Source organism: Ambystoma mexicanum, chromosome 13, assembly GCF_040938575.1.
Source record: "Ambystoma mexicanum isolate Mex_15411 chromosome 13, UKY_AmexF1_1, whole genome shotgun sequence".
Classification (NCBI taxonomy): Eukaryota; Metazoa; Chordata; class Amphibia; order Caudata; family Ambystomatidae; genus Ambystoma; species Ambystoma mexicanum.
Genome location: NC_090938.1, coordinates 187508111 through 187518001, shown reverse-complemented (window position 1 = coordinate 187518001; position 9891 = coordinate 187508111).

Sequence of the window (9891 nt, the reverse complement as noted above, 5' to 3'; positions counted from 1 at the left end):
TTCAGCATTGATGTGCCCATGGCACTTGAGGGTATTTCCTAATTCATTGTTTGGATTTACATATTGCACTATTTTCCACGTAAACCACAGCATGTGTGTGTTTATCCAGACTGTTGTTGGCGGCGGGTCCCCTGGATAAGTGCCTGCCGCTATCTTTCCATCGCTTTCCTCCAGCCACAATGGAACCTGCTGGGGCAGAAGGGACGTTCCACTTCAGAGCATCAAAGAGAGCCTGGTCCTCAGTCAATTAAAGCCAGCAGTAAGCCATTCGATGACCTTCTCAGGTGGGATGTTTACAGCAGAGCAGTGACGTAAACCGCAAAGCGCGAGGCGTCATTGGACTCCAAAGTCCCATTTCACTCGCCGCGCCCAATCATCTCCGGCCCTTCCCCGACCCTTTACTGCGCCATTAACATTCCTGACATGAAATGGGACGCATGGCGCACGAGGCAGCCTGTTATTTGGAACAACAATTGGAGAGGGGATTACAGGGAGAGGCTCACAAATGGTGACAGGTGACTTTTAATAGATTTGATGCACTCTTTGCAGGCTGTCATTAAAGACTTGAAAGGGTTATTTCAGGCTGCTCCCCAAGAAGTCCAACAGTGTTAGTTAAATAAGAACAGGGCCAGAGAAAGATTGGAACAAAAGCGTTTTCTCTTAAGAGAGCTTGGACCAAACCACCACAAAATTCTTGCCCTTCGGCACCCCCCCCCACTCCAACCAAACTATTGGCAAGCTTACTGAAGACACATTCACGAGAGCAAACCTGATCGCGAATGTGTTTCAAGAGCAGGTGCTTCACTTTCTTAGATGCTGGCAATAGCAACATTTTCCAGCATTGCTGCATGGCTTCTCCAGTGCTTCTAAGCTCACGGCATTTGGACGGTATCAACCTCCCTGGACTCTCTGATCGGCCTTTTGCCAAGCTCCATGCCCCCCTGTAGACTTCAATTGGCTCTAACGTGCCAAAACATCTCCTTTTAACCCGCCCTGCTGAGTCAAACGGTTCTAAGGTATTTTACTACTCACACTTACACTGAGATGCACCAGGACTGTGTTATGGTCACACTTGGAGGGATGTTCTACAGGTCTGTTGACGTCTCACCTTACTACTTTCCAGACTAGCATGGTCAAATTCCCCTTCCAACATATAGGACACATACCAATACATGCCCCCACACACAGAAATCGCACACCTCGCCTCTCCAACCAACGTATAGATCACTTTCCCCACCAAACATCCTCGCACGGTCGGCACACACGGCTGCCCTCTGGACCCAGGTACCACAAGTGATCTCAGCATGAGCCACTTAGAAACAGTAGCCGTGTACTTCTGAACTGCAAAGCTACCGTGCATTGTCCCTTTTCCCCAATATCCAAACATCCCAGGAGAAAAAGAAAGATCTTCCTGGAATCATTCAGAAGTAACCTGATGACATCCATAGTTAGTTAGTTAGTTCAGGGAGATCATTCGAAGCCATCCTGACGTCTGAGTATAGGCCAAACTATTTAAATGAGAGGACTCTAGAGTAATACCATTAACTAATCCAGGATGACTCCATGACATTAGGATGGATAGTGATTACTCCAAGATAAGGGCATGACAACTACAGGATTGTGTGGATTGCTAAATGATTGTTCCGTCACAACTTTACGATAAGTTGCAATACCTTTAGGAAGATTCTAGGTCCACTTCTGTATCAGGTTTATCAAAAACACTTTAAAACATATGCAGCAGCACACTGTGTAATAATAGATACAGAAAAGAACAACACATGTTTTTGTAAGTGAGCTTTATTTTATATGCATAAGACAAGTTCACCTGTTAAAATGTTCATCGATTGCTAATACACTGTAAGAGCATATTGTATGAAAACCCCTGCTCTACGAACCCATTCTTGTCCTCTGCTACCTAATCCACCAACCCTTCTTTTCTGCCAACAACGTCTCCTGTAACCCACTAACTATTGTTCCGGCCAAAGACTCCTCACACTCATCCAATGTAACATCCCACGAAGAAATGCCTCCAGGAATGAGGTAATCTGCCCCCACCTTTGACAATCAGCTAAGTACTCCTGCCAACACACAAAAGGCGCAGCAACACCACTAGGATGGGTGAATGACATGCCCCCTAAACAGAAGGTACAGCTGCAAGGTGGAGTACCACCACCAACACCAGCAAGAAGTAAATAAGTTTCCTGATTAAAAAGGACAACAGTGCTTTGTCATGATCTACACCTTACCCTGCATACTGGAGCTTAACCATCACCCCAAAGGTGGTCTAAATGCCCACCTGAAGCTATGGCAGGTTTTTAGACCGTATTGTTGTACCAGAAGGACCCTCTGAAAGCCGGTCACTGCACTCTGGTGCAAGAGAAACTACTACCCCTGGGAACCGGGCAGACTTACTATTGGACATCAATATTGTTTTGGGTCCACCATCTGTGTGAATATATTACATGGCCACAGTAGTGGCCATGTAGTTATGGTTAAGTTGCTGTTTCCATAGGAAGAGCACTTTTTGGGCGGCTTATAACTTCGCTCTCCCTGGACGAATCCTCGCCAAACTTTGCAAAACAAGTATTTGGTCACTCTGAATATTTTTGCAAAGTTTGGTGAAGATTCGTCCAGGGGGGCAAAGTTATAGGGGGGGTCCAAAACTTTTTTTTTTCCCATAGACATAATGGTAAAAAACTTTGCTCACGCCTACAGCCCAAACTGCTGGACGGATTTACACCAAATTTATGGCAGGGGCGGGGGCTTGGTCCAGAGAGCGTGCTTTGCTTTATTTGGTGTAAATCCGTCCAGTAGTTTTTAAGAAAATGACCAAAATGTAAGTGAAAAAAATTAGTGATATCTGTGTTCGCTTCGCGGACACACTTCCCTGTTCGCTCCGCGGACAGGACAGTGATTGGGCAAGCAGCATGCGTGATGTCCGCGGACATCTGACATGCTCTCTCATTGGATGCGGTGAAAGCGTTCAGTGCGTCTGGCTTCAGAGACGCCCGCCATCTTTGTTCCTCGCATGAGAGGCTTTGTATCCCGCCTGCACAGTAAGTCCCCCACCCCCGCTCATGCCCGTGTCTGTCTCCTGTTCCTCCCACCCCCCCGCTCATGCACCGTGTGTCCTTCTTGTCACCCCAACTCATGCTCCGTGTCTTCCCTTTTCCTCCAGCCCCCCGCTCACGCCATCGGCACACGGTGGCCAGCGGAGGGCCAAGGAGCGGGATCTGACGCCTGCACATGAACGCTGTGTGTCTTTCTCCCTCCCGCCCACCCCCCGCTCATGTCCGTGTGTCTTTCTCCCTCCCGCTCACCCCCGCTCATGTCCGTGTGTCTTTCTCCCTCCCGCCCACCCCCCGCTCATGCCCTGCTCGTGCCCCATTCGTCTCTCCCTCCCGCCCACCCCCCGCTCATGCCCCGTGTGTCTCTCCCACCCCCCGTGTGTCTCTCCCACCTCCCGCTCATGTCCGTGTGTCTCTCCCTTCCCGCCCACCCCCGCTCAAGTCCGTGTGTCTCTCCCCTCCCGCCCACCCCCTGCTCATGTCCGTGTGTCTCTCCCCACCCGCTGCCCCCGCTCATGCCCCGTGTGTCTCTCTCCCCCCCTCTACCCCCCGCTCATCCCCCGTGTGTCTCTTTCCCTCCCCCGACCCCCGCTCATGCCCTGTGTGTCTCTCTCCCTCCCGCCCACCCCCGCTCATGCCCCGTGTGTCTCTCCCACCCCCGTGTCTCTCCCACCCCCCGCTCATGTCCGTGTGTCTCTCCCTTCCCGCCCACCCCCCGCTCATGTCCGTGTGTCTCTCCCCACCCGCCGCCCCCGATCATGCCCCGTGTGTCTCTATCCCCCCCCCCACCCCCGCTCATGCCCCGTGTGTCTCTCTCCCTCCCCCCACCCCCCGCTCATTCCCCGTGTGTCTCTCTCCCCTTCCCCCCACCCCCGCTCTTGCCCTGTGTGTCTTTCCCCCTCCCGCCCACCCCCACTCTTGCCCTGTGTCTCTTTCCCCCTCCTGACCACCCCTGCTCTTGCCCCGTGTCTCTTTCCCCCTCCCGCCCACCCCTGCTCTTGCCCCGTGTCTCTTTCCCCCTCCCGCCCACCCCCGCGCTTGCCCTGTGTCTCTTTCCCCCTCCCGCCAACCCACCCGCTCATGTCCCGTGTGTCTCTCCCCCTCCCGCTCATGCCCCGTGTGTCTCCCTCCCCCCCATACCCTGCTCATGCCCCGTGTGTCTCTCTCCCTCCCCCCTACCCCCCGCTCATGCCCCGTGTGTCTCTCTTCCTCCCCCAACCCCCCGCTCATGCCCCGTGTGTCACTCTCCCCTTCCCCCCACCCCCCGCTCATGCGCCGTGTGTCTCTCTCCCTCCCCCCACCCCCGATCATGCCCCGTGTGTCTCTCTCCCTCCCGCCCACCCCCCGCTCACGCCCCGTGTGTCTCTCCCCCTTCCCCCACTCCCCGCTCATGCCCCGTGTCTGTCTTCTGTTCCCCCCGCTCATGCCCCATGTCTGTCTCCTGTTCTCCCCACCCCCCGCTCATGCCCCGTATCTGTCTCCTGTTCCCCTCATGTGCCGTGTCTGTCTCCTGTTGCCCCCAACATCCCCCGCTCATGCCCCGTGTCTGTCTCCTGTTCTCCCCACCCCCCGCTCATGCCACGTGTCTATCTCCTGTTGCCCCCGCTCATGCCCCGTGTCTGTCTCCTGTTCCCCCACCCGCTCATGCCCTGTGTCTGTCTCCTGTTCCCCCCACCTGCTCATGCCCCATGTCTCTCTCTTGTTGCCCCCCACCCCCGCTCATGTCCCGTGTCTGTCTCCTGTTCTCCCCACCCCCCGCTCATGCCCCGTGTCTGTTGTTTCCCCCAACCCCCGCTCATGCCCCGTGTCTGTCTCCTGTTCCTCCCACCCCCCGCTCATGCCCCATGTCTGTCTCCTGTTGCCCCCCACACCCCAGCTCATGCCCAGTGTCTGTTCTCCCCACCCCCGGTCATGCCCCGTGTCTGTTGTTTCCCCCAACCCCCGCTCATGCCCCGTGTCTGTCTCCTGTTGCCCCCACCCCCTGCTCATGCCCCGTGTCTGTCTCCTTTTCTCCCCACCCCCGCTCATGCTCCGTGTCTGTCTCCTGTTCCCCCCCCACCCCCCGCTCATGCCCCGTGTCTGTCTCCTGTTGCCCCCCACCCCCCGCTCATGCCCCGTGTCTGTCTCCTGTTGCCCCCCACCCCGCTCATGCCCCGTGTCTGTCTCCTGTTGCCCCCCCACCCCCCGCTCATGCCCCGTGTCTTTCTCTGTTGTTCCCCCCACCCCCCGCTCATGCCCTGTGTCTGTCTCCTGTTCCCCCCACCCCCCGCTCATGCCCCGTGTATCTCTCCTTTTGCCCCCCGCTCATGCCCTGTGTCTGTCTCCTGTACCCCCCACCCCCCGCTCATGCCCCGTGTCTGTCTCCTGTACCCCCCACCCCCCGCTCATGCCCCGTGTCTGTCTCCTGTAACCCCCCCGCTCATGCCCCGTGTCTGTCTCCTGTTGCCCCCATCCGCTCATGTCCCGTGTCTCTCTCCTGTTGCCCCCCACCCCCCGCTCATGCCCTGTGTCGGTCTCCTGTACCCCCCCAACACCCCGCTCATGCCCGTGTCTCTCTCCTGTTGCCCCCCACCCCCTGCTCATGCCCCGTGTCTGTCTCCTGTACCGCCCCACCCCCTGATCATGCCCCGTGTCTCTCTCCTGTTGCCCCCCACTCCCCCGCTCATGCCCCGTGTCTGTCTTCTGTTCCCCCCACCCCCCGCTCATGCCCCGTGTCTGTCTCCTGTTCCCCCCACCCCTCGCTCATGCCCCGTGTCTGTCTCCTGTTGCCCCCACCCATGCCCCATGTCTGTCTCCTGTAGCCCCCCACTCCGCACTCATGCCCCGTGTCTCTCTCCTGTTGCCCCCCACCCCCCGCTCGTGCCCTGTGTCTGTCGCCTGTTGCCCCCAGCCCCCCGCTCATGCCCCGTGTCTGTCTCCTGTTCTCCCCACTCCCGCTCATGCCCTGTATCTGTCTCCTGTTCCCCCCATCCCCCGCTCATGTCCCGTGTCTGTCTCCTGTTCTCCCCACCCCCCCGCTCATGCCCCGTGTCTGTCTCCTGTTCTCCCCACCCTCCGCTCATGCCCCGTGTCTCTCTCCTGTTGGCCCCACCCCCCGCTCATGCCCCGTGTCTGTCTCCTGTTGCCCCCCAGCCCCCATTCATGCCCCGTGTCTCCCTCATGTTCCCCCCACCCCCCGCTCATGCCCCTTGTCTCTCTCCTTCCCCCCGCCCCCGCTCATGTCCCATGTGTGCCCTGTACCCCCCCGCTCATGCCCCGTGTCTCCCTCGTGTTCCTGCCCACCCCCGGCTCATACCCCGTGTCTCCCTCATGTTCCTCCCCACCCGCTGCTCATGCCCCGTGTCTCTCTCGTGTTCCCCCACCACCGCTCAGCCCCGTGTTTCCTTCCTTTCCCCCCCACCCCCTGCTCATGCCCCGTTTGTACCCTGTTCCCTCTCATCCCCCACTCATGCCCATGTGTCTCCCCTGTTCCCCCCACGCCCCGCTCATGCCCTGTTGTGTTCTTTATACACCCCGCCTTCCCTTTCCATGGTGGCCATCTTGGTAAAAGATTTTCCTTCCTACACCGGGACGCCGCAGGCGTCCCGGTGTAGGAAGGAAAATGTTTTTGGTTTTTTTACCACCCGGCGTTCCTACTTTGACGACATAAGATGTTAGTGGTCTTCATCTATTGAAAAGGATGTTATGGTGACGTTGCACTAATAAAAACCTTTAAAATTTAGTAAAACATTTTTTTTACAGGGACGTTATGGTTAAGTTGCACTAATAAAAACCTATAAAATTCAATGAAAAAACTTTGTTAAAGGGACATTATGGTTAAGTTGCGCTACTAAAAACCTATGAAATTCAGTGAAAAAACTTTGTCAAAGGGACGTTATGGTTCCAAGTAAAACCGAAAAACCCTTGAAATTCACCAGTTATGGTAATCTAAGCAACCATAACTCGCGCCACCACTGTGCACTGCTAAGACTAACACCCAGGACATCAAAGATGACATCACAAATGTAATTGATGACATCACTGATGACATCACATGTCTGGCTCGCTCTTTTTTCTTTTGCTGACATATCTGGCCACATGGTTTTCTTCAGTAACAGTCAGAAACTAAAAATGTTATTTTATTTGTAGACGTATCCTTCAAGTAGGTTCTTACAGTAATTCCCTTAGAGTCCAGTCACATCATATGAAACATATACATAGGGGAAGACACAAGCTTGAAAGACAGCAATCCTTTTTGTGCATAAAGATAATCAATAGACTTATCAGCACTTCCTGATGGTTCTGTTGTTTTTTTTTTTTTTTATGGCTGTACTTTCCCTGTGGGTCCAATCAAATCAAGTGATAAATATACATAGGGTAAATAGCAGCTTTGAAACAGAGCAATCATTTATTTGCATGAAAATAATCAGTTAAGTTATGAATTGTTTCTGCTACTACTTGTGCTTTTTTGCTAACTTCACTTTCCCTGTATATGCCCATATTGGTATGTGTTCTTGTGTCTTTGTGTTTTGTCTATAGTAATGCAATTATGTAATACATGTGTTTTATTAGCTACGTATTACATATTTCACAGTACACAAAAATCTACTAAGAAAGCAATTATCATTTCATTATTCAACATATTAACATTACGAATATTATACCTTCATCTTGTACGCTGCACACAATGTTATGTTTCTGTATGAGTAGCTTAGTATACTAGATAGAACCCTATAATAGAATGCTATTTATATCAATGCATCGTTCAATGCACTAATTAGGGTATGATATTTATTGCAATGATCTTTGACACTTGTTTCGCAACATTATAATAAGAATCCCTTGTACACATATTTCATGAAAAGTACATACACATGTGATGTCATCAGTGATGTCATCAATGATATCCTGGTTGTTAGTCTTAGCAGTGCACGGTGGTGGCGCGAGTTATGGTTGCTTACATTACCATAACTGGCGAATTTCAAGGGTTTTTCGGTTTTACTTGGAACCATAACGTCCCTTTGACAAAGTTTTTTCACTGAATATATATATATATATATATATATATATATATATATATATATATATATATATATATATATATATATATATATATATATAATGCTTTTTACCCATTTGTTGTGTTTTTGATTAACATTCAAAGCTATTAGTATCTTCTCTACAGTTTCAGTATAAACCACTTGCATTATAGTGGCTTTTTTACTCAAATAGAAACACACTAAACGCTCTCACTTTTGTTTAGTATTTATGTATATTTATTAACTTGTAAAGAAAATGTACGAGCATTAAAAATAGTATAGTCAAACAATGCACAGTTCACTTATTGCTAATATTAGCGAGTAGATAGCCAACATCCTACTCTTCTCTTGCGTTAGAACATATCTAAACTTCCAAGCAACATGTGGGTGGTGCCATAGCCCAGTAAAACTTCAACAAAGCAAACTCACAATACTGCTGTTGTGGATTGGCCATCCAGAAGAACAGGTGAGCTGTTTTCATTGCAGCACCTTCCCCATGCAAGATGTATTTTTACGAACAACAGTTTGTTGGATAAATCCATCTGCAATGGCTTCAACATCTAGATGTGAAGCTTCATCTTTGTGTCCATATGGAAAAGCAACATCATTTAATCGAGCTTGGCTCATTGTAGCTCACAGATGTGTCGAAGGCAAGAGAATGAACACTCTGAAGAACAAATGGATACAGGGATAGTTACTCCAATTTGAAGTAGTCCTTCCAGTTCTGGGAAAGGATTGGCAGAAGACGACCCCTTTCACCTTAGAACAAGTCAAGAGACATCCTGAAACCACATAACTGTAGTCTTACCCTCTGTACAAGTTCAAGGAACATATTTCTATGTAGCTCTAGCTTGCATTCATGGAAGTCAGTCTTGCAAAAATTCATGACATATTCACTGGTGGCATTCCCTGTAACACATTTTTCTATGTTAACCATATGGTCACCTGGAGTTGTATTGAAACGTTCTGACAAAGCTACCAACGTACCGCGGGCAACTGACTTTTCATCGAGACGGCGTGAGATTTTCCTGGCACTTCTTTGCACAACATGTTCCTCTAGTTCCATATCTGAGTAATCGGCCGCTGATGTGGTTTTTGAGAAGAAGTCTTCAAATCCCTCAGACAGTTGTGCAATTATGGTTTTAGGGTTAGCGGGCACAGTCTTCAAAGATGTTGCTCAAACCATCCATTGGGTCGGACAGGACGGAAGCAGTTTGATACTCCCTTCCTCTTGACAAGGTTCAAAACAAACAAGGCATTTTGAAGAATTTTGAATGAACCCAATCATGTCCCTTCCTTACAAACACCAATACATCCCTGAACTTGTCAATGCCCATAGCTACACCCTGAACTACTAATTTCAGATTGTGTGCAAAGCAGTGCACAGAAATAGCTTGTGGTGCCACCTCTTGTACCAATATCTGCAAACCATGCCGATGCCCAGTCATATTAGAAGCACCATAATAACACTACCCCCGGACTGTTTTCCGTTTTATAGCCAAACCTCACAAGGACAGCTTTTACAATGGCAGAGTTTGTGCTGTAGTGCTAGATGTTTGATAAAAGCCCAAAGAATTCTCCTCTACCTGCATATCCTCTTTTGCAATGCGAAAGACTACAGAAAACTGCTCTTTTATTGACACATCAGCAGTCATATCTGAAATATAGAAAATCATTTTGCATCAAGAATCTCTTTCATCTGGCCACGGAGCAATTTATGTGACATAATTGCTAGCATTTCATTTAATATATCATGCGACATCCATTTGTACTCTGTTCTTTGAAACCAAGTTTGCAGTCTGGGA